Source organism: Cupressus sempervirens, chromosome 7 (genome assembly GCF_028749045.1).
Source record: "Cupressus sempervirens isolate cs-2001-9-10 chromosome 7, ASM2874904v1, whole genome shotgun sequence".
Taxonomy (NCBI): Eukaryota; Viridiplantae; Streptophyta; class Pinopsida; order Cupressales; family Cupressaceae; genus Cupressus; species Cupressus sempervirens.
In genome coordinates, this window is record NC_143124.1 from 527,897,518 (window position 1) to 527,924,367 (window position 26,850).

Genomic DNA, 26,850 nt, shown 5'->3' on the forward strand with positions numbered 1-26,850 from the left:
TATATGGGTCTGCAAACATATGATCAAGACCAAGGGAGGTATCAAGATTGTCAACGTTAGATACAGATTGGGTGGGTTTGGGTTGGTTATTCTCAGATGCCTTGTCATCGTTTGAAGCATTCACCTCCTCAGATGAGGATGACTCGGTATTAGGAAGACCCAAAACAAATGGTTTGAATCCAAGTCCCAAGCTATGAGGTTGTCCTGATGCAGTGATGGGTTGAACAATGCCTTGTTTTTGGATTCCTAGGCCATTACATCCATCATATCCCTTTTTCTGCATGATGGTGAATCCAAGTCCATACCTGTTGGGGGATATAGGAGTAATTTCTTGTTCTGCTTTAGCCTTTTCGATCCATGTAGAGGTATTTTCATAGATGTGTTCTTCATGTAGCCCGCCTCCACTAGTGAATGCCATAGAAGGTCTATTTTGAAGTGCAAACTTCAGCTTGTTTTGTATAAGCTGAGGTTTACCATATGACTTGGGGGATAAAGGAAGTTTCCCAATGTGAAAGGCATGAGACATGGAGTACTCACCACAACCTTGGTCTTGTATTTTAAGCTTTCCCTTGGATGTGGGTGTGAGTGTGGAAGGATCAACATACTTAGAGGACTCTAGTGGATTTACTGCATGGTTTGTTGGGACCTGGTATGCAGTGGTTCCTCTAAGATTGGCACAAAACTGGAAGGGATCTGGATTACCAGGGATGGTTACCTCTACATTATTATAGGAGAACTTTAGGCATTGGTGATATGTAGAAGGAACTGCTTTCATAGCATGGATCCATGGGCGGCCTAATATCATATTGCAATTCATTTCTATATCTAGGACTTGGAATAAAGTGTTCTCAGTAGCTGGACCAACTCTGATAGGTAAGATGATAACCCCTGTAGAGAAATGCTCACCATCATCATAGGCTTTGATTGTGATCCTTCGAGAGGGATCCACATCATTTTCAGAATACCCCAAACCTTTGACTACTTTAAGTGTACATATATTCAGCCCCACTCCTCCATCTATCAAGACACGTCTGACTTTAACATTGTGGACAAAGACTTCAAGGTGGAGGGGATCATTGTGGTTACATTTTTCCTTAGGAATATCTCTGGGTGAAAATGTGATATGTTGTGATGCAGATAGGTTCCCAACCATGGCTTGGAACTGGGCAACATCCATGTTATCTGGGACTATTGACTCTTTAAGGGCTTGCTCCAAGATCTTTTGGTGTTGGGGGGATGCACGCAAGAGGTCCAAAATGGATATTTGTGTAGGGGTTTTGTCGAGTTGTTCAACAAGGCTATAATCAGCTGAAGTAGGAGCAATAGGTCTAGATGGGGGTATAGGTCTAGTAGAAGTAGTAGGTCCAGCTAGGGCTCCAGGTAGGGTAATCTTGCTACGGCATGTAGTGACAGCACAACGAGGGTCTTCAACCTTCAATTTGAATGTGGATATGTGAAAGTCAGACTCATCAAAACAATTAATGGTGTAGTCATAGCCGGTTCATGTGTAATTCACATTACCTTGCGAGTTTGAGTTTGAACTTGAGGGTTTCTCTTTGTCATGATTACCCAAAGGATATTTGAAAATAGTGTGATCAGAGTTGGATGCTAACAGTGATGGATCAACTATGATGACACCATCATCAATAAGGTCTTGTATTGAATGTTTCAGTTGGAAGCATGATGAAGTCTTGTGTCCTTTGGTGCGATGGTAATCACAATACTTTTTGTCATCCCACCAATCGGCTTTAGTCAATGGTTCATCTTTGATTGGGGGTAATTGCAAGAAGTTATTACTCAGTAACTGTTGTAATGCAGTCTCAAGTGGTATTCCCAATGGTGTGAATTTCCTGTCTTTTGTTCTAAGATATCTTCGAGGTTTATCTTGTGTGGGAGTCTCAGTTTTCTGTTGTGGAGCTGATGTTTGATTAGATTTTTGTGAATTTGTATGGTTTACACCTTTCAAAGTCAATTGAGGTTGTGTTGTGCTAATCGTGTGAGCATCCACAATGCCATCATTAGTCACATTCTTGTTTTAGGAGAAAAATTTTGCCTTGTCATTAGACGAGTTGGTGTTTGTGTTTTCTTTGTTTATCTTGAGGATTCCCTTCTGGATAAGAGCATCTTCAATACTAGCCCCTTTTTTCATTAGTTTAGAAATGGTGCTTGGACTCTTGATTTTGAGTTCATACATTAAGTCCCAGACTAAGTTTTCAATGCACAATTTTACTTGTTGTTCTTCAAGAATGTCTAGTGAGCATTGACTAACTAAGCTTCTCCAACGCAGTAAGAATGTGATGAATGATTCTCCTATCTTCTGTTTAGTTGAGCACAAATCAGAAAGTGTCACCTCATTTGTAATGTTAAAGGAAAGTTGGGAGATAAACTTGTCTTCTAGCTCTGACCAAGATTTGATATTACCAGGAAGTTTGGAGTACCATTCAAGTGCAGGCCCACCTAGAGAACGAGGGAACAATCTCATAAGGTAAGTGGGCTCATCACTGATTTCAGTACATGAAGCATAAAATTCTTGGATGTGATCAATAGGGCTTCCTTTTCCTCGGTATTTTTCAAACCTTGGAGCCTCAAAGTGTCTTGGGAATGGAGGCATATATAGACTTTTATCGAATGGGTTAGGACGTAGGTCCCTTTCTGTATATAGAGCCTGTTTCTTTTAGACTCCCAATGCCTCGACTTGTTTGGAAAGTTGTTTGAATTGTTGTAATAGTTCTTCATTGGGTTTTCGCATGATGGTCTTTCCTTCAAATCTTTTGTGTCTATGAGTAGATCATTTTCTGTGGCGAGAACTATGTCTACTTGGTTCTGACATTTCTGTGTCTGATGAGTCTGATGAATTGTCACTAGGTGGTGGAGGTATGTTGGCACCTCGAAGACAGAAAGGTCCTTGTTGTTGGGGAACTTGTTGTGGTATTTGATGTGGCACTTGTTGTGGAATTGACTACAATTGTTGTACCATGTGTTTTTGTTGTGCCGTGTGTTGTGGTTGTTGTTGGGATACCTCTGTTGGTTGTATGTGAGACCATGTGCGTGCTTGTTGTTGTAGAGGTTTTTGTGCCACATGTTGTTGTTTTAACATATGTTTTTGGTATGTGATTTGTTGCTCAAGGAATCTTTGGTATTCCAATTGTTGATTGAGTTGCTCTTGTTGTTTAGCAAACATCATTTGTTGTTGTTGGAATTGCTGCTGAAATTGTTGTTGATAAATTGTGTGTAGTTCAAGTGGGTTCACATGGGACTGCGTATTAGGAATGTTGGATGTTTGCCCCTCTTGAGGTTGTTGTCATTGTGGTTGATGTTGTTGTTGATATGTGGGATGTGTGTCAAGTGGATGTAGACTTGATTGTGCCTTGGAAGTGTTGAGTCCTTGTACCATTGTAGGTTGTTGTTGTCGTGGGGGTTGACTAAGTCCTTGAGAATTGAACGTCATGTTTGTATTGTTGTTTTGGTACCTTTGTGTTTTAGATGTTCCTACTTGCGACATCATATTGACTTGACTATGAGATACATTTCTATTGGGAATGGGTGTAATGTCAATAAGACTTTTCCTTTGTGTGTCCATAGGGATGGTTGCGCTTGATGTTTCACATGTTGTACTTATGAGAGGTTCTATAGTGTTTGATGTCGTAGCACTTGGTAAAGTTAGGAGCAAAGGTGTACTTTGTTGATTTGCCTCCAAAGAAGGTATGTTTGGCATTCCTAGAGCACAAGTCCCTTTAGGTGCATCTTGTTGTTGCATCATGTGACTAAAATCAAGTCTTAATGTCCTTTTCGGGTGTTTAGGAATTGGTGGTATTTCATCAAACAAGGGATTAACATTGATGTGTTCAAATGTACTTTGGAGGATTTCGATAGTTGACTCTTGATGGGACCTTATAGGTGCCATTATTTTGTTTGAAAACTCCAAAGGTTTTTTTCCCTTGTCTAAGTCCAAATTTATCATGGGTTGTATGTTTTCAATAGTTGTGCTGGTTTGATGTTTGGACTTAGGACCTTCCAAGTTTGGGTTAAATTTGACAATTTCTTGGGCTACCAAACGTTTGAAGTTCTTGCAAAAACTTTTGTCTTGACATGCCCTAGCCATTTCTTCATCAGTGATGCCATAATTAGTGTCAGAGTCATCACTTAGGTGTACAGTACCTTGTTGTATGTTTGATGTGTTAGGTTGGCTGAATTCAAAGGAATGTGATTGTTCATCTTCAGGTGAGGTTGGTACACTTCCTCCTCCTGGTGGCATTGGCACGAATATAGGTTCAAATTCAGGACTCCATTGAACCATCCCATGTTTGGGGGAAGTGTTTGGAGGAAATCTCATGGTAGGTTTATTGTTTAAGGTTTGTTGTGCCATAGCTTGATTATGAGGATCTTGCAGAAACATGTTCAAGGGGTCTGCTAGTAATGGTTGTGATGCCTCGATTTGGTCTTCGTCAAAGGTTTGTTGGATTTTCTTGCTCTTTCTTTGTCTTGGATGAGGTTTTGGTCATGCTTGTGCCTCATAAAACAAAGGTTGATAGATTTCCTCGGGTCTCTGAGCTAATTGTGTCCTAGTAAGTGTTAGCATGATACCTAAGAGTGCAAATGCAATGGAATTTTTGAGTGTTTTGGGTGATTTAGAGTGGTGGGTATGAAAGATATGAGTGTTTTTTGGGATTTTTAAGTGTTTAGGAATGTTATGCAATGTGAGAAAATGCTAGATGAATTATGTTTTTGATGTGCAAAGTGCAAATGTCCTAGGGATGTTATGCAAAATACAAATGCAAGGTGATGACTCTAAGGTATGCAAAATGACGATTAGGGTTATGTTTTGGACTTGGTAATGATACTAAAGGTAGGTGTATGAAAGGTAGACTATGCAAAGGATGGTGTTTTAGGGTTCATAATGATGTTTGGGACATGCAAAATGAGGGTAAATGCTCAAGAAGGCAATTTGGTTGATGGACAATTTGATAGGGTTTGGTAGTGAAAATGATGCTAAGGATTTTGATCAATGCAATATGAAGGGGATATACCACTAGGGTAAGTCAAAATGACATTTGGGGATGCTAGGGATGTGATTATGCTATGACAAGGGTATATGGAAAGTTTTGAACTTAGGTAAAACCTTTTATAAAGTATTTTGTCTAGGAGTTTAACCTTGTGATAAAGGACTTTGGATCTTGACCAAAAATTGATAAAAGACGAAAAGATCAAATTGATAAAAGATGAAAAGGTCAAATATATCAAGAAATAAATAGATTTTGACCATATAAAATGATAAGAAAAGATAAAAAGACTAGTCAAGATCCATTATCCGTCAACACTAGGAGATACTCTAAGACTCATACTTTGTTCTAGAATTTTGACTAAATTCAAAGGTTTTTGGGGGTTCAAAATGACGTTTAGAGGACTCAAAATGGTGGTGATGCTGAGAGGATATGTGATATGGACAATTCCTATGATGAAAAAGGGGATTTTGGGTGCAAGATGCGGTTTTGGGTTAAGTGCAGAATGGCGAGGTCTAGAGGCTCCTAGATGCAGTTTTGGGGTCCTAAAGTGCAGTTCGAAGGCCCAAAATGGTCATGCAGGTACCCAAGTGTGCCCTAACAGTGCCAAGTGCACCCTAACAGTACCAACTATGGCATTGACACACTTGGAGCCAGTTTGGGCACAATTGGTAGTTTCTGGGCGCAGTTGGTAAGCTAGGAAGAACGTTTGCTGATTCTGGAGGGTATAGTTACCAAACTGACATGCCAGGAAGCTAAGATGTTGGGGTTGATGTTAGGATGGGTTGGGAGATGCAAAATAGAGGTTATGATCTATATAATGATGTCCTAAGTGAAGGTACTAAAGACTAGGTGATGCAGAATGCAAAGCTAGGCAAGCTGGTGCAAGGGGAGCTAACCAGGTACCTAAGGACACTGTTAAGGCCCCAAAATGTTATCTAGAACCCAAAATTGGATCTCAGGACCACCAAGTGCACCCAAATAGTGCAAACTATGTCAATGACACAGTTGGGGCCCAATTGGTCACAGTTGGTAGTTTCTGGGTGCAGTTGGTAAACTGGGCTGAAACTGAGGCAATTCTGGAAGCTATGGTTTCAGGATTGATGTCACAGAGAGGTACATAGTAGAGGACAGTGTTAGGACCACTAGGAATGCTCAAAATGATGGTTAGGACACTCATAATGATGGATAAAGTGGTCAAAATGATGAATAGGTATGCAAGGATGCAAGGTGGTGAATGCAAAGTGCTGATTTTGAGATGAGAATGCAAAAAACTAAGGAAAGTGAACTGAACCTAAATGGATGCAATACTAAATGAAAACTAAAAGGTGCAATATGAAGTCTATATGATGCATGAATGAAGCCTAGACTAGGGTGAATGTAAGTGAAGTCTATGCAAGTGTGAGATTTACGTTTTGCCAAGCACATTTAGGAGCACAAGTCAACATGTTTTCCAAGATTTGAGTGTGTTGAACCAAAGCTTGCAAAGTTTGATAAAGGTTGAAATGTTTTGGCAATGTGTGATGTTTTGACAAGTTCGAATGATATCCAAGGTGTAAATTTAAAATTTTTGCTTTTATCTTGATTATGTTTTACGCACACGCAAGACACATTAAGACAAGAATAGCTGTTGTAAAAAGTTAACAAACACACTACAACCTAGGCTTTTAGGACTATATCCACTGAATTCCTACTTGACCCGAAGTTCAGCCGCGCTTATCTAGAGTAGAAAACCTAGGATCTTGGCACCACAGGCTCCCCCTTACAACACACTCACTTCTCAGGGCTACCAAGATCTGCTTCCCAAGGGGCATGACTTCCCAAGGGACTGTTGCCTCTACTAAGGACCACGAGAATGTAGGATGTCTTTACGGGCATAGGTGACCCCTTGAGCCAGTGGATAGAAAGGATTTTGGTCACTAAAACATGGTTTTTAGTAAGGGCATTCTGTTCGGCAAGTTAATGATAAACTTCCGCAGAAGGTCTCCCAGCCCCGAGAACTGGGGTTTGACGCACCACAAGGGTACTGGAGGAGAGCTATCACGCAGCAATACCGCTGATACATCTTTCATTATAATAAAATTTTATATAGCAGCTAGAACATTGACCTGGCTTTGGGTCGTTACCGCTCTGAGGTCATCCCCTGGCATACCCAATATCGAGTATCTTGATCCAAGCCAGGCCTCCTATAGAAGTTACATGGATTTCTCTTACACCCAAGATCCACGAATGGCGAGAGGAGAGGATACGTCCAATGCAACTCCTAGGTATTTAACACCGTAGACACGCCAGGCAGAAAAGAAAAAGGTTCTTTTTAAGCACCAAACGAAATGTTATCTAATCTAGGAAATCCATACACATAGTTTTGAAAGACACACAAAGTCTTCGACAACGTCCTGCAAAGCACACATTAGTAGTTTCTTATGATCACGTCTTCACCCAACGATTGCCACATGCTGCAAATAGACCATCAGTAACACAAAATCACTTAATCTATGTGCTAGAGAGTGATAGGAACTTGAAATGCAGATTTTGATTGGTGCATGTGCTTACTATGAACCCAGGTGTGCTCTGATAGTGTAGATTGCTCCTCGGAAGGCTAAAATGGCTTTGAACACCCCCAAGTGCACCTAGACAGTTCCAACTATGTCAATGACACAATTGGGGCCTAGTTGGGTGCAGTTGGTAGTTTTAAAGCACAGTTGGGAAGTCAAGTGCAAAGTGTGGGGAAATGGTGCCTAGACAAGACCCAAAAATTGAAATTTTCAAAGTTAGACTCCCAAGTGCGCCCAAACAGTGTAGACTGTGTCAATGACGCAGTTGGGGCCCATTTGGGCATAGTTGGTAAGTTAGAAACAGCAAAAAGAGGTTTTGGTGGCTTTTGGGCTCCTAAAACTGCTCCTAGGGGTCCCAAGTGCGCCCTGACAGAGCAGAGTGCGCCCTAGGGCAACAAGCTAACAAAATGCATGAAATGAGAGCATATAAGCATTTTAATGGACCCCCTAATTAATCTAGGTGTGAAAAGGAAGAGAAGATAGTCGTTATACCCTTCCAAGTGATCTCCTTCCTTGCACCTACAAGCACAAAACAAGAAAACCCAAGTTAGATATGCATGTTCACATCGGGTTCACCAAATGTAGGACCAGAAAATGGGTTAAATGCATAACATACTATGAGAAAATCACAAAACTCAATCAACATATGTTAGTACCCACTAGTCTACCATGAAAGCCAAACTAATAAAGAAAGCAATAGAAACCCACTTTTTCGTTTGTAGCTCCCATGTCCTTCTTTCTTCTCCAAATGATTGTAGCTCCAATTTGCCTATAGTGCACACAAGATTGAAGAAAAGAGCCTATGATAGGGATAAAGCCATGAGAATACTTGAAGTGTGATTTAGTGTGAGAGAAAGAATGCAAAATGCAAAGAAGTAGAGACTCAAAGACTCAAAGACTCAAAGATTTGGATTTTCAAAACTTAAGCATTCAGATCCAAGGACCCAAAATGAGAGAAAGAGTGTCCAGTTTATAATTGACCTGGAGGATGAGAGCATTGGATTTTTAACTCATAGATATGCGATGTGGCAAGATATTCCTTTGAGAATCCATGACGCATATGACAAAATATGCCAATTGTGAGATTCTATGACACATGCAAGTCAAACTTGGCTAAATGTGGAAGAGAATCTATGACGCGTCATAAGACACCTCAACCCACTTAAAGCCAAGAATGTATGACAAAGAAGCCAAATAGAGACATGCGTAAGAGAATAAGAATATTTGATTATGAGAAGTCTTAACCAAGTGTCGAAGGAGAATCCACAAGGTGGCATATCCAACTGTCATGATGATATAATATTTTATGAAATATTCGAATTAAAAATCCTCTTATTCCACAAAATAAGAATTAGTAGAAAATGGAATTAATGATGGAAAATGGAACTTAGGAAATTGTACATTGCCATGGTTTGTAGATAATGAATCAATTAATTAATAAAATTAATTAATTGAGGATGATAATTAGGAAGAATAATTAGAAAGAATAGGATTAAATTATGGGTTATTTAATCCTATAGAGAAAATTAGTAAATGATTGGCCAAATTGATTAAATGAATGTGACTGTATCCTTTGATGAAAATGTGACAATGATAGATATGGAATAAGATGATGAAAAGTAGATCAAAGCCATGGTCAAATTGATTGATAGATTGAAATTGATAACATGCCAAGGACACATGACATGAATTGGTTGATATGTAACATTTAACGAACATCGTAAATGCTACAGAATTGAAATTGATTGATAAGGTTTGATCATAATAACATTGACGGACATTGTCAATGTTATTAAAATGGTTGATGATGCCATGATCTGACATTGAAAGCCTCAAAAATGTCAAAGATTGGATGACATGAATGATAGTTCGACCTAGCACTGAGAGCCACGACAGTACTAAGGTCAAATTGATAAGATTGATAGGTTGATAGATCTCCAAGGCACTGAAAGCCACAACAATACCTAGGAGTCAGACAAATGATGATTGATTTGGGATGTTTGATATATTTTGGGTTGATTAGGACTAATTTCAAATGATTTCGAGTTGATTTGGGGTGATTCCGAGTTGATTTGATACGATTCCAAGTTGATATGAAATTGATGTGAAAGGGGATACAAATGACGAAATATGGTCAATCTGGCCAAAAGATCAAAGTTAGTAGAATGAGAAAATGGGACAAATTAGTATGAAGAAGTGATGAATTCATAGATGTGAACCATTTTTGAGTGTCTACAAACTGCAAACTAGAACTTTGAGTTTATGCAATTTTCTTTCCACTAATTGTTATCTTTTCATAACTTTCAATTTTCTTTAAGTGAGTCTGATGTTACCATTTTCTGAATACATTTTGATATCAAAATCTCTTTGAAGCTTTGATTTTTCATTTCCTGAGGAGGATGGAAATTATTCCTTTGGTCTTTGTCAATTTTGTAATGCAGCATACAATAGATGAACTTTGTGTAATCTGTTGTTCTCTACTTTTCTTTCTTTTCAATTATTAAATTTACGCATCTACTCTGTGTTTAGGAATAGATTCTTGTAATCCTTTCGTGCTTTCTAGTTAAAAGAATCCATAATTAATTCATTGTATATCTTACACGGGGAGTTGTACACAATAAAATTCAAAGGAAAATTATCAATACAATGATAACCTATCCAACTGTTGGTGATGATTCATCTTCTCACTTGGGCACTCGGGGTTATTTTTGCATGTATTTTCTTAGAGGACAATTTGTTCACTAACAGATTTTTGGTGACTCTACTAGGGATTGAAATGAAGATCATTTCCTAGCATTTGTTTACTCGATTTTGTGATTATCTCTGTATGCAGGAAATTGGCGACTCTACTATAAGCTTTCAAAATTTTTGGTTAAAGAGTCTAGTATTTTCATTTTTAGAATTTGAGGTACCTCCCAAAGAATGGGGGTTGATAGCTCTGTTGAAGAAGAATATCCACTAGCCTTCATTATATATAAAGAAATCTTAAAAGATTGGATTCCAACAACATATGAAGATACCTCTGAAATATTTATCTTTGTCCCATCATTCAAAGATAGTCCTATCAGAGAGGTTACCAAAGAAGTTGCAACGTAAGTAAGCTGGCTGAAATCTTTTTACGATGCCATCCTCATAAAGAAGAAACCCCAAGGGCAAGATCCAGAAAAAGAAGGACATGCATGTTGAAAAGAAGAAACAGCTAAAGTAGAAGACAAGCAAGAGAAAGATCTTGGTAAAGAAGGAATGGGAAGCTGACAAGATGATGAAGATCTAGATGCTTTTCAACGACATGTGATTCCCATCTCCACATCACCTCTAGTAAGTCTTGAAGTTGAGGTAAAGACTTTAGATTTCCCATTATTACTTTCATCTGATAAAATTTTTGAGTGTATTCAGAAAGAGGATGATGCATCTTTTTATTTGGCTTCTATGACTATGGAGACTAGTATCAAGTCTTTGCCTATGATTTCATGCCATGAAGATAGTTCATCTTTTGATGCCCAAGAAGTGAGTAAAAGGTCTGCTTTCCCTCTTATGTGCTAAAATGAAAATGTGGACAACATTGCAGTGGTAGGGAATCAATTAGAGGATGTAAATGATGAAAGTATGCAGGGAAGCAGGAGTATATTATGCTCACCGGTAGATATCATGGAAGATTTCAGCAAGGAACTATGTTCAAAGAATGACAATCCATTAAAATATTTCCTCATAAATGACTCTCAGCTATTCAAGGAGATTGAAGAAATGATGGTTAGTGCTTTCCAAGAGACTACAAAGATACATGATGAAAACCATACTAGCATGGCTAAGGTAAAACATAGTTCCAGCTTAGTACCTTTGATTTTTGCAACTAATGATGTAGATGTCTACTTTGCTAATCCTAAAGTTGGTCATAATATGCTGATTGATAAGTCAGGAACTAAGCTTCATGCATTCTATGAGAAGTATAGGATAGAAGTTCCTATGCAAGTATCATACACTCACTCTGATAGTTTTGAAGTATTTATGTTTGATGATGGAAATGAGTTGATTAAAAGTAATCCTATGTTGGACGAGGCATCTCTTTTCTTACAAGTTGACTGTGATATCAAATGCCATACACAAATGGTGAGCCTTTATGATAGCATTTCTAGATATTGTGCATCTTTTCTTAAAAAGGTTTCTTCTTTTCAAAAAGTTTAGTCTGAAGTGAAACCTAGTCGGATGCATGTTGAGTATCATTTCTCGAATGAAGCAGAATGCTATGATGAGATGTGGTTGTTTGGGATAGAATGTTGGATTGCCAAAATTTCGCATATTATGAGCTTGAGTTTCAGCATTAAAAAAGTTGCCATTAGGCAGTGGTTTGGAGCTACTCTGGTAAGGCATGGTTTTTTGTTGCGGAAAGGCTCCTATTTCTCCCAGCCAGTAAATGGTTTTGCGTGATTCTTTTATTTATTCTAGTTCTCATGGTAGGTTCTCCTCCTACCTTTGTAAATATTGTAAATATGTTTTGTTGTGCATAGTGGTAGTTTGAATAATGTGCAAGCTTTGGGCTTACTGGTAGTTTAGGAGTTTTTGGTTAGTTGGGTTTTCCCTGCTCCCCTCCTCCCTCTATACAAGTAGCTACCGATTTTCTTACTGACTCTATCTACCCAATGGATAAGGCACTTGTCTTTTGCTAGAGATTGTTGGAGCTCTCTGATTTTGCATTAAAATCAGTCTCTCAATTAGAGCCCCTATTAGTACCCAATATGGACATAGTTTTAAAACTTGTAATATGTGTTTTCAAACCACTTTGGACCTTAGTTCAAATTAGTTCAAAATGGTTCAGTGGTTCAGATGATCCATCCTATAGATTCAATACAAGCAAAGTTTAGACTCATGGTTCAAAGTACAGAATGGTCGACTTAGAAAAGTTCACAATTCATGATCAGTTTTCATCAGTTCAGTAGTTTCAAAGGTTCAATGAGTTTGATGTTTCAAAGGTTCAACAGTTCAAAGTTCAAGTGCAGATTCTTAAACCACTTCGAACTGAAGTTCAAAGTAGTTCAAACTAGTTCAAAACAATCCAATTTGTTCATGCAGGTTTAATGATTTGTTCTAAAAGGTTCACATGTATGATTCAATGTCTTGGTTTCAACAATTCATTTCCTAGATTAGAATTGCAGTTTGTTATCCCACAAAATTGGTGGCTCCGTGATACAAAGTTCATATTAAGGTCAAGTTCAGAGGTTCAACATTTAGTTCACTGGTTCAGTATGTTCAAAGCACAAGTTCAATCAAAGAGCACTTGAAACAACTATTGGCATCATACATTTAAAATGTATATTGATATTACATCTAATGTACTCAATGAAGGTTCTAAATGCTTTTCTATTGCATGTTAAACAATGAGAACACAACATTAATGAGGCAACAATCAACCATATGCCAATGGGAAAACATGCATGCAAATGAATAGATTGTACCACTCAGAGCTCATGGTTGTAGAATATGAATGCATCTATTTGGAGCCAAGGAATATATATTTAACATAAATGGTCTAACATTTCTATATGTTATCAGATGGGTTGTGTTTTGAATAAAAAAATAGATCAAGATTTGTTGAAATCGGATGCTTGTTGTTCCAGAAAAATAGTCTCAATGCGGGGGGCATAACTCCCAACTCCACCGTTGTATCTTTCTGAAATTGAAATATATTGGTCATAACCAAGATATCTAAATTCTCGCCAAAGTGATCTTAATAATCCAATTTTTTTGTGAGATATAGGTGACTGTGTGCAAGTCTATCAGAATTATCTAGAACAGCCACAAATGTAGATGACAGAAAAATAGTCATATTTCGGGGGCCATATTTCTCAATTCAACTATTCGATCTGGTTCAATTTCAGATATTTCTTAGAAAACTTGATTATCTAAATCTTCTCCAAAGATTTTTATGAGACTCATTGTGGATCAAAAGTTATGGGTTTCTGTTTGCACCTCTATCGGATCAGCAATAACAGTCACAAATGTAGCTGACAAAAAAACGTGTCTCGATCCGAGGGCCATAACTCCCAACTCCACCGTTGGATCTTTGTGAAATTGAGATATGTTGGAGTAATCCTAATTTTCTAAGTTGTCACCAAAGTGATCTTTAAAATGTTTTTGGGTTCATGAGATACATGTGTTTGTTTGCACCTCTATCATATTAGCACTCTGTCACCAGCAAATGCCACCTATTAGCATATTTTAGAGGTCATGTCACCAGGTAAATATTCATTATGCCACATATCATATAATAAAGATAATTTTTAAAGAATATAAAGATCATGAGGATGAGACTAGAAGTCACCAGAGAGAGCCAGTTCCAAGAAACAGTTATTATTATAACTAACCAGCCAACTCGACCAAAAGGAAGATAAATAGGCAGCAACAAGTGAAAAAAGGGATTCAATTTTCCTTTCCATAAGGAGATTTTATACTACTGTAGGGAGAGGATCCTAGTTTTCCATAGAGAGATTTTCCAGTTCTCCGAGGAGAAGAATGCAAACTTTGGAGCTGTAGAAGAACAGAGCTTTACTTTGCTAGACTTTGTGTTAGTGATTAAAGGGAAATTTGATTTTGAAATCTAATGTATGGGAGGGAGTTTTCATTTTCTTCTAGATAGTAAATCTAATGCATCATGTAATAAGATCTGTATAGTCTTTTACATCTTAAAGAAGGGAGATTTGAAAGATAACTACAAACTAGAACTTTGAGTTTAGGCAGTTTTCTTTCCACTGATTGTTATCTTTTCATAACTTTTAGTTTTCTTTAAGTGCGCCTGATGTTGCCATTTTCTGAATACATTTTGATATCAAAATCTCTTTGAAGCTTTGATTTTTCATTTCCTGAGGAGGATGGAAATTATTCTTTTGATCTTTGTCCTTTTTGTAATGCAGCATACAACAGATGAACTTTGTGTAATTTGTTGTTCTCTGCTTTTCTTTCTTTTTGGTTATTAAGTTTACGAATCTACATTTTGTTTACGGATAGATGTTTGTAATCCTTTCGTGCTTTCTAGTTAAAAGCATCCATAATTAATTCATTGTATATCTTACACGGGGAGTTGTACCCGATAAAATTTAGAGGAAGGTTATCAATCTAATGATAACCTATCCAACTATTGGTGTTGATTCGTCTTCTCACTTGAGCACTCAGGGTTATTTTTGCATGTATTTTCTTGCAGGACAATCTGTTCTGTTCACTAACAAATAGTTAAAAATATATAATATTCAAAAAATCTAAATCTTCTAGAATATTTTTTTTACTAATTTATAATTAAAAATATAAATTAAAATAAATCTTATAACAAATGATTTTAACTATTTATCAATTTTTTAAATAAAAAAATCTATAATTAAAAAAACTAATTGATTTAATAAAATAGTCTATATTAAAAGAAATGAAAATCTGCCAAAGCCAAATCATACACTATACAATAAAAACTCAAAATCAAAAGCAAAATCATATACAATACAAAAAAACTCAAAATCAATATCTAAACTGTCACATAACTCCCTTCCACAACTATTAACTTTTATACAATCCCTATCAAGTCTCATTATTGCACCCATGTATATGTAGTTCTGTATGTGGACGGTCTTTTAATTCGTGAAATAATGGCCAGCCCAATCTGCTTTACAATGACAGGTATGTTTTGCTGGGAGAATAAATTTCAATGTGCCAACTCAATGAAGCAAGGGAAACAATATTTAATAACCAACAAATATAATTATTGTGCTGGATCCTCCCGCTGCAGAACCCACATACCACATTACATTCAAATACAGAATAAACAATCATTCCAAATTTATTGATATTGATATTTAATCTGCCCATCCACTTTTAGCTGATACTGAGATTTGAACTGCTCATCGACTTTTCGCCGACCATTGACGTTGCAACCTCACCTAAACGGGCATTGTAAATTGAAATTTAACTATCTGTGGATTTGATTTCAGTCTGAATCGCAACTAACCGACTGGTAATCAAAGCCCTGTATGATCGAGCAACGAATCAGCACTGATTCGGAGTAAAGCCAACGAGAGAATTCTCGGAATCAATGGAGACCCGAAAGTGCTGCTGCTGGATATTCCCCATGATCGACAAGCCACCCGCCGTGGGAGCAAAAGCAAGGCAAAAAGTGCCCTTGGAATCCATAGGAATCAGGTAATTCCCGGCGGGCAGAATCAGAGAGGCTCCGTTCAAAAAATGGAAACCCAGAGTCGGAACGCTGACGGATCGACGGCCGGACAAATCATAGCAAGTGTCGAAAATGGCAATTTCCGACGCCCTGGGAAGATTCGAGGTGCCTGCAACAAAAGCATCCCGTACGGCTTCATACGCCCCTTTCTGCAGCCGCGTGACGGACGTGCCGGAATCCACTATCACGCCGCCCTCGCCCGTCTTGTCGAATTCGAATACCGACTGCGGCAGAGAAACCAGCAACCCGCCGACGCTGATGGCCGTCAAGGAGATGTAGTAAAAGGTCTCCATTTGTGGGTTTCGAAGAAGCTCTGTGAATACGGACCCCTCGGCCGGGGTCGAAACCGGGCCGAAATCCAGCGTTCCGGATGAACCAGACGCCCGGTCGACAAGGCAGTATGAGAAAACCTTGGCGTAATTTCCCAGCTGCGTCGGAAAAGAGAGCCGCCCGGCTCCCAAACCGAGCAACCCGCCGGCTCCGACGAACAGCCCTTCGTTGTCGTGGCCGCAGCCGATGCCCACGTTCTGAACCGTCGTGGTACCGAATGTGAGCGTCTCCGTCGCAAAGCTCCCGACGGAATACGATCCGTCTCCGTATGCGACCTGATAAACGCACCCGCGGCTGTTGCAGTCGGCCACGTCGAGCTCGTTGCAGACCGCCGAGCCGCATGAGATGGATGTGAAGGAGGCCGAGTTGGACGGGTCGAACAATGGGTCGGCCTGGTCGTAGCAATCGTTGCAGGGCTGGCACTGCACCCACACTACGTCGCTGCCCGTGTCCAACACGAAGTATTGTTCTGTTGCCGGCGTTCCCACTCCTATTCGGGTGAAGTACTCCCCGCTGCCCTCCGCCATGCCCGATTTCACCTCGCCGCTGAAACCCTCGGTCTCGTATTTTTCGCCCTCCGTTGTTTCTTTGCCCTTGTTCAATTTTTGGCGTACCCGTTTGTTGAGAGCCTTCACCCGCATGGATTCCCTCTTTAGCCTCTGGCTTAGCCTCTGCTCGTAGGTCTGGTTTCCCGCCATGAGAGCGTCTCTGTGTAAAATTTGTAGCTTCCATGGATGTCTTGGCTTATTATGATTGTGATTTTGCTTCTCCCATTGTTCGTTGGTGTGTGCTGGCGGCGATCTGATTTCGTTCAGCTGAGCTGCAACATTTAGGGAATTATAAGCAGCTTTTCTCTCTGCTGAAAGAGATGGAGTAATGGAAAGGAGGAAACAGGACAAGCAGAGTATAAGCAAATGTTTATATGGGGCAGACAGCTGAGAAGCTTCCATGGCGAGGGGAAAGAAATTGGGCGCCTACAAGATGCAAAAGATGTCCACCACCTTATTGATCAAGGGTAGAAATTTTGTAGTTACTTTCAAGTGCTGCTCATTCAAAACGAGCTCAGACGGGAGTGTCAGTTGAAAGGCTTCTATGGCGTAGAAAATGGTGAGGGAGAAGGAATTGAGCACCTACAAGATAGTAAACAAGCCCACCACCTTATTGATTAAGGGGAGAAAGATTCAGCATACTTTTTTTTGCAGCTCAGACAGGGGTTTCTAAAATCAAAAGGCTGCAGTTGAAAGGCTTCTCTGGTGTAGAATATGGTGAGGGGGGAGAAATCAGGAACCTAAAATACACAAAATATGCACACCACCTTATTGCTTAAAGGGAGAATGTTCATAGGTGATTCCCTTGAGATCATTAAAGATCAGCTCAGACAGGGGTGTCAATTATCAAAAGGCTTCAGCTGAAAGGCTTCCACGGTGTAGAAAATAGCGAGGGAATTGAAATCAGGCACCTACGGGATCCAAAACATGCCCACCACCTTATTGATTAAAGAAGACAGTTTATAGGTTACTTTGTTGCTGCTCATTAAAAATCAACTAAGACGGGTGTCTATAATCAAAAGGCTGCAATCATTTCTACACTTTGTAGGGAAATGATAATGGGATTAGCGTATCAAGTACAAATAACACAGTTCTTGGTACTACAACAGACCCACCACTTTACTGGTCAAGCAAGGAAAATTTGTGGATTTTTTCTTGCATACAGCCACCTTATTGGCTTAAATAAACAAACTTTGTAGATACTTTCTTGCAGACCATTAAAAATTCTCCTCGAACATGGACCTACATAGCTGGAAGGCTTCACGGCTATTGATGGCAAATAGTGAGGAGGAAAACGTAGGCACCTACAAGATACAAATCATGCCTACCAGCTTAATTAGGAATAGGTACTTTCTTTTAGCTGATTAAAAGCCATCTCAGACAGGGGTGTCTATAATCAGAGAGCTGCAATTATAAGAGGGGATAAGTGGAGCAATTACAAATAACACAATTCTTGGGACTTAAACAGATCTATTTGTGGACACTTTTTTGCATAACTATCACCTTATTGGCTAACCCAAGAAAATTTGGAAATGCTTTGTTGCAGCTCATTACAAAATGTCCTCAGACAGTGAACTATATAGCTCTGAAAGGCTTCCATGGGTTCATACACATGAATTGATGGAAAATGGGGAATAAATTACTCACCTACAAGTACAAATCATGGCCACCGCCTTATTGATTAGGAAAAGAAAGTTTGTAGGTACTATCTAGCAGCTCATTAAAATCCAGCTCAGACAGGGGTGTGTCTAATCAAAAGCCTGCATTTACTTCTACACCTATACTGGTGCAAAGTGATGATTGCATAAGTGAGACAATTACAAGTAGCACAGTTCTAAATGGCTAGGGAAATATACTCAGGGATGCAGATATCCTGTATACAAAATATACTGTTGACTAAATTTCAAAAAATCGAAAATACAATACGAAATTTGACATTTGTTTGAACCAGATAACCAAGATAGTCTATTTGAACCAGCTATTGAGGGAAGCAACAAACATCACAGAAACACATTTGCCTTGCCTATACTTCCTAGTTCCTGAGGCCATGACACAATTCTTTTCAGTAAAATCAGCTGAGTTCTCAATTTATATCCCTCTTCATCCACTTTTGGGTATTGTTGTATTTCCATTTCTTTATTCTCCACTATTCTTTTTAAGTGCATTTCTTTATCTTAGTGCCCTTGAATATTGTTGAAGGTGTCTGTCAATATCATGGCTAATTCTTTCCATTTGCTGGCTTCCAATACCCACTAAACACAGTTTCGACTCGCACTAAGCACCTTTAGCAAGTAGTACAGGAACAGCACCATGAATTGTAAAGACTAGTTCTACTGTTCTACTGAAATTGACCAGACGATCTCAATTGACCAGGCCATGTCCTAGTACATATTCGAATAGGAAAAGTTCTATTTAGTGCCGCAATTGTTTATTTTTTAAACCAAATGAGAATTTAACCGCACACTCTGCTCTGCGTAGTCCTTAGAGGCTGGTCATATCTATTTAAGTTAAATATTATCGAGTATTTGTTTTTATGTCTTAAATTTTTTATTTATTTATGCTTTACAATGTACTTTTATCTTGAATGTAAAATAGAATGATTTTAATGACTTTAATATTAATAAATTGTGGTTACAATGTAAAAAATCTTTTAGCTAATTTTTATATTAAACATATTAAATGCGAAAAAATATATTGAAAATTTATAGTACAAGGGATGCAAACCATGATAAACAAATGCTGAAATTTTCATAAAAATCTGTAGTGTTTTCCACATTTTCAAAAAAAAAAAAAATTGTATGGAGGATAGTTGCATACATTACATTTGAAATAAACAAATCAACATGAATAGAATATAAAGAAGAAGAAAATGTTAACTATCAGATTTTCCACCTTTATAAAAACATAACATGTATTTATAGTTAGCATATTTCTCTTCTTATGTCATATTCAAGTTGATTTTTTTATAACAAATGTAATGGCTACTCTACAAGTGTCATATTTCTACATAAATTTTGACAGCTACATGGGACTTTGACTTCCTTCCTATCCACTTCCCACCCCCCTTAAATGTCATCCTACATTAAACAATAGGTAATCCATGTAAGTGGGCATAACTTTGAAATTTCACCCCCATAGGCATCATTCTTCAATTGATAATGCTTCTAAATGATCAAAAGATAAGACAACTCGAGGTCCCTAAAATTGAAGGGGATAAATCATATCTAAGACTAAATTGGATGAAAAATAGTGATACAACTACCAAGCTTTGTTACATAAACATACAAAAGAGAAAATATTCATTATCAAGTGGAAGGTGTTAAAGTGTGAGGTTGATAGTTGTCATTCATGTCAACATCTTTCTCTCAACCTCGTGTGTTGATAACAGTGTACTAGTAGCTTGGTGTTATAAGATTGGTGCATTGGTTGGTTGCATATTGAGTATCTTTCATTGATGGCCTATGTATCAGGTGATGTATGTTACAATTGGTTGAGCATTGATTGTTCAACCATTTTGTGTCTTGGCGATGGTATGCATCATTCTAGTGGATCGTGGTTTTGGGTCAATCCTTTGTGATGTGTGTGGTTGTTCGATTTTGGTCGAGCAACTTTTTCCTAGTATTTTATCATAACCGTTGGTATTAGAGATTGAATTGTGGCATGTTGTTGTGCTCAAGGATTGTTGCATTACTCGAGAAGGTGTGACCTATCTCAAAACTATTTTAGCCAATAGATTTGTTGCATGCATCCAATGTAAATAAAGTATCATTTTTAGAGGGATGGGTACAAGTCTGTGAACTCAAGTTTGTGTACATGATTTGTGTGATCTTGTTGTTTATATGCGAGCTATATATGATGCAAGTGTGAACTTACTCGAGTAGTTGGTTTGAAGAGGTGCAGACAGTAGAGAATAGTAATTGCAAAGGCTCAAAAAGTATATCATGTGGTAGTTCTTCCTTCATTTATCATGTACTAGTTATAAGTTGGTTGATAGCAAGCCTTTCTGTTTCTGGAGTGTGGACTTTCTTGTAGTGAAGGCTACTAACAATACTCTTTCATATTGTAGTGAACATTTTAGGTAGCTAGCCTTGTTGTATAAAATCACCTTAACCAATGTCACCTTAATCGGTATTTTTAATTTCATGAAAATTAGCTTCTTCCTGCATTTTCCCAATTTTGATTTTTTGTAAATCATAGTGTTGATTTTGTTGGTGTTTTTGTGCTTCCATTCTTATCTTTACATTTGTGATTTATAGTACTATAATCAACAAATATTTTGTGGTAATTGTTGGTTGTTAAGTATTAAACGAAAGATCAATTTTCTTTATAAGTGTGTTTATTCACCCCCCTCTCAGTTATTTGGCTTGTTCAATAGAAGGATGAAAAATTAATTACCGAACCAACAAAAACCATGGATATCCTCTATGCACATTTTCAACAACTATTGTTTCACTTATCAAAGATACATCCCCTCTTTGGAATCATGGCTTCAATTGTGGATGAGTGCATTCATAAAAAATGAAAAGGAAAATAGTGAGTACCTTAAAAGTAATTGAATAATGGAAGACATTTCAATGAGGACTTTACTACCATAATTAATGGAAATTCATAAGATCCTTCATTTAGTGAATCATGAAAATATTACCCAAGGGAAAGAAAAATGATTATGTTATCGGATGGAAAAATATTAGTTTGATATATCCTACAAAATTCTATATAAAGACAATGCCTCAAGCACACAAATTTATTCTGCATGTATCTTGTTTGACCTAAAAAAAAAGATATCTTAAAAGTAGATTCATTCCTGACAAGTCTTAGATGTTGATTTGATCTTGATATGGATGCTCAAGTGAATAGGAATTCAATCCAAACAACTAACAGTTCACATTCTTAATTATTTCCATAACAAGATTGTATAACTTTAATGTAAAGTATTAAGTTTCTACATGTCATATGCACACAATAAATAAACACATGAAAAATAGAGAAAAAACATTAATATATATTTTGGTGACTCTGTCTTTATCTACTGCTAAAGTGGTATCTCATGTGGCTAGTCATGAGGACTTGAACAATGGTGAGGTGGATAAAAATGATATGAGTGGGTCTATAACTAACAATATTGGAGAATGTATGGGGAACAATAAGAAGGAAAAGAAACATGATATCAAGGAAACCATCTAGATACTTACCATGCAAATATTGTTGATTAACAAACTTGGTTGGATATTAAACTTAAGGAGATGAATGAAAAAAGGAATGACTTCCATGGCTACAAAAACAATCAGGAAAATAAATATGAACAATTAAATTATACCAATGAAGTTGGTAAAAATAGAAGAGGAAACAAATGATCTAGTAAAAGTGACTAAAAGGATTATGAGAAGATCAATTATGTGGGTTGTCACTATTCAATCAAATTTAACAAACTAAAGAAGCCATAGAATAAAGATGCTGAAAAGTGAATTCCCACTTGATGAAGAAGAACAAAAGAAAATAGTTACTTCTTCCCACTACTAATTGGGATGTAACTCTTGTTACCTTGATTAAGACATAAATCTTCTTTGTTGTGTCTCATTCATTTTTTTCTATCTCTTGGTATATATTTTTTTGTTTTTTTTTTTTGTTTTTTGTGTCCTATATGTTATCCTTTGGACTTTATAAGATGTTGTCTCTATGATTTTTTTTTTCTAATCGTTACTTAATTGCGAGGGTTTTGTAGGAGCTCAATATTGTCCCAAAATCCAAGACCACCTATAAAACATTAAAAAAACCTTCCACAAGAGATCAATATAAAATTAAGGAGATTTCTTGATATTATTTAGATCCGTGAGATATGTTACAAAGTGTATATAAGTCTTTTGTGTGTTGGAAAGGTGAGTAATGGGATTAAAAAAATGTTGACATATGTCTTAGTCCTATGTTATGAGACAATCACTTGAAACCAATATAAAAATGACCTAGGATACAATAAGTAAATGAGATATGTGGCCCTATTAAAACTTTGGAAATTCTAGAAATAACACCTAAGATCTAAGTTAACCATTGAATCTATTGACCCTACCGGTCTCATTATCATTACAGAGGGTAGTTGGTGTTGTAAATACTTTACACACCAAAGTGTTGTCATTTATTCATAACCAGTCAAGAGGAGTATACCATCTTGTATACAGATAGAAACCTACCCCAGTCTGCATTGGAGAGGAAAATGAGACGAAGACTGTTACAGACATCATGAAGAGTCATCACTTTGGCATGATAGAAGAGGACATAGAAAATATTCAAATGGGATTAGCATTCTGATAGAACAGTGAAAAAAAAAGGACAAAGGAGTTGAAGCTAGAGATAGAATAGACTGGAAGAGCTACCAGTCTAGATACTATGATGTAGGTGTCATAGGTTGTTCGTGAACCACTCAGTGGTTGAATGAAAATTTTTGAATTCATTGGAGTGAGAGGGATTATTTTATAGGGTTTCAACAAACATAAATAAAAGACTTCATACATCTATAAAAGTTGGTGTACGTGAAAATTTAGCATGTGCATGGAGATGCCTAGGAATGTGTGAAGAAAAACTTGAAGCATAATATGATGTGTTGAATCAATTTGAAGATAGAAGAGAATGAAGAACAATAGTTGTTGAACATAAGAACAAGATGAAAGGATAAATCAACCTAAAAGCAGCGTTGTGCACTACAGAAAGGGACAAGTGGATAAAGATTAGAGTAGTGATATAGAATCTATCACAACATTCATCCAAGAGGCAAGAGGAGATTAAGTTATCTTCTAAAGTTGTACACTAGAGATCTATCAGATAATGTGTGCTACATATTCTAGTTCATATTTGATTACTCTCTAACCATTATAATCATTTTGTAAGCTCTTAACCGAGCATGCTTCAATATCAAGCATATGATAAATCCTCTAACAAGGTGCCTCTCAGAAAGAGAACTTAAAATCCTTTAACAAGGTAGCCTTGACAAGATAATTGCAATCCTAACATGTTGCAAACATTCTTTATTGGATGTGTTCCCATAAGGAAAAAGTTGTAGCTCTTAACCAAGCAACATTTTATCTTTAGTAAAATGCTAGTGGGTATATTATCCCCACAATGGTTTTCATCCTCTCATTGAGGGTTTCCACATATAAATCCATTGATGAATGTTTTTGTGTGATTTTACATGCTTCTACTTTACTACATTTATAGTTGTATTCGTGTTTAAGTGCTTGTTGTTCAGTGTATTTGAAATGGTTAAGAAGATAATTGATTTTAAAGTCGATACTAATTCACCCCCCTCTCAGTACCAGTTGGGACAAAAAATTGGCATTAGAGCTCAGACCTTGATAGCCATAAGCTTGATAGCTTGAAAGAAGATCAAGTGGAAGCCATGAAGTAGAAAAAGTAGTATAAGGAATCTCTCGATACTTTGATAACCTGAAAGACAAGCTAAGAGAATCATTGGCCAAGAGAAAGGAACTCATGAAGAAACTCAGTGAAAGCCATGAGATTGTTGAGAAAATGGGAGAGAAAAATGACATAGATGGTTCAAAAGAAACAACCTTTGACCTCATGAATGACAACGAGAAGTTAAACAAGTCTGTCATAAAGTTGAAGAAGCAACTCGAAGAAGCATCACATAAGCTAATTCGAGCACAAAAAGAGAAAAATGACACACCACAAACACTAAGAGAAGCATTGGAAGCCAAGAGAATGACCAAAGAGGATACCAGACAAAAGGATGAGAATATTAAAAATATTACTAAGGAACTTAGAAGCACCAATTAAAATAAATGAGAAGCTAAAAATGTTCAATGATAGGTCTGAGAATATAGACAAGAAACTCAAAGCTCATAGGAAGATCAAGAGTTGAACCAACCTTGGCTATGAGGGTGACAACAAGACTAAAAGAGGTGAACCATCTGGAAGTAAGAACCAAACTGAGAAAATACAAGGGAAAATTTTTTTTAAAGGTAAGAAGCCTAAGAAACCATCTTGTCATCTTTTGTGGTAAAGTAGGTCGCACTTCAAATTTATGTTGGCATATAAAGGTTGCACCCACAACATAGAATACCCTCTATGGATATTGCAACACATGCTGTCAATATGATCACTCTTCTCAAGAGTGTAGATCTCATTCACATGAGAAAAGATCTGATTGGTATTGTTACTTTTGTAACACTGAGATCTACAAATCAAGAGAATGATCAATCCAAAAGTCTCAAAGAACCTCTAGTTATGGCTGGAAGAACAAGTTTAGCATACCTATATGTTCAACATTATTGACATTACAGTCATGTTTGTTATTAGTGACATACACTTGTTCAGATTGTAACTATCTACAAAGCATATTGTATAGTTAATAGTGTTAACGAAGCATTTTAAATTTAGACTCTACCAAGTTCTATAGCTGCTATTGAGTCCAAGAAACAATATTTAGTTTGCGCTAAGTAGTTTCTACTATAATGGTGATCGATAGTGTAAACCAAGCTTCATAAGGTTTACCAAGTTCCTCAGTGCAAACAAAGTTGTGCAGTGCTTTCTGAGCTCATAATGATAGCATTTACCGAGCTATGTAATCAAAATCAAGTGACTCAGTTTATATACCAAGTTTCACAGTATTCACTGAGTCACCAGTGCAGACTAAGTTCAAGACTACTTAGAAGTGATTAGTATAGACCAAGCTTCTGCATCTAGTGTGTGCATGAAAATGTCGAGCATTGACAGTGGATGTCAAATATTAGAACCTCACTGAGCTAGTCTTCAGAACCTGAGTTCCTACAGTTGGGCCGACTTTGTGTATTTTGTGTAAACTTGTATTGTAGCCAAATTTATTGATTTGTAAATTGGATTGGTATATATGTAATGTATTGTATCACATCCAATGAGATAGTATGAAGTAATGTAACAAGCAAAGAAAAGAAAAAGAGCGAAATACAAGGCTACAATAGTATAAGGAGCAACAAAGATTTATCTATCACAACATGGTGATCGTTACACTCAAGGAATCCCATTCAACAAACCAAGTTGCAAATAAGAGATCAACTATTGTTTCATCCTAATAGGTGGATTAGTTAAATCCTTTCACAAGGGACCTAACAGTCTTTTATAAATCTATTTATCAGGTACATACTTCATTGTATTTTTGTAAATCCTTTTGCAAGGTGGACCTAGTAGTCCTTATTGCTCCTAATAGGGTAGATCATTAGAAGTGATCATTGTAAGCCTTAACAGGCCAACTTTATACTGCAGTACTAAAGCTTGCGGGTATCATCCCCACCCCAATTTTACTTTCTATTTGGAAGGTTTCTGGGTCACCAAATTGTGTGTGAAAAGTCTTATGAATGCTTTTATGTTTTCAATTTCTCATGCATGCAATTAGATCATAATACTCATGAAGGATTAATTATTAATTAAGGATTAAGTTTTATTGTTTATTGATTTACCCCTCCCCTCTCAGTAACTTAGCATATCCTATATATTTTCAACAATTAGTATCAAAGCTTTCTATTTCTCAGAGAAAATTTGACAACTTGAGCAAAGATCAGAGGCTATGGAGGTATTTAGACTTGATAAGGCTATTGACAGCGAGAAGCTAGATTTGGAATTGGCTACTGGACAACTCAAGAATGAAAAGGAACAACTCTCTCAATCTCTCAAAAGAAGAAAAGATCTTGCAATCCAGATGAATGACCAACTCTAGATTGAAGAAAGAATTGAAGACATCCACTCAAGCAATTCAGATGAAGCTGATGAATAAATCAAAGAACTATTGGAAAAGAATGGTATTCTTCAAGAACAAGTAAGAAAATTGAGAAGAGAGCAAGAAATTCAATCAGTTAGATTATGTGAAGTCGTGGAAGATAAAAATAAGATAAAAGAAGAGATAGAAGGTAAGAACAATAAAATTCAACACCTATCCCTTTAGCAAGTAGACTTCATTTATTAGCTCACCAATGCAAATGAAGAAATGATGAATCTAAGATCAAAGAATGAAAGATTACAGAATGATCTAAACACTGAAAAGAAAACTAATGAAAGGATGATGAAATCTCAAACAGACATGAATAAATTGAAAAAGTCATTATAGACAAAAAGGAAAAACAAGAATTGGATATACAGAAGAAGGTGAATCATCCAAGCAAGGAGCTCAAAAGAATCAAAGACCTACTTGCAGTCATTACGGTAAGATAGTTCATACATCAAACAAA

General features: G+C 37.1%; 1 pseudogene across 1 annotated transcript; it reads right to left on the minus strand.

Annotated features, from left to right (window-relative positions):
* Nucleotides 1-15,255: 15,255 nt before the first annotated feature.
* On the minus strand, nucleotides 15,256-17,864 carry LOC149547843 (protein ASPARTIC PROTEASE IN GUARD CELL 2 pseudogene; annotated as a pseudogene). Its single transcript, XR_016353927.1, has one exon. The product of XR_016353927.1 is annotated as a protein ASPARTIC PROTEASE IN GUARD CELL 2 pseudogene (transcript).
* Between the last annotated feature and the right edge of the window lie 8,986 nt (nucleotides 17,865-26,850).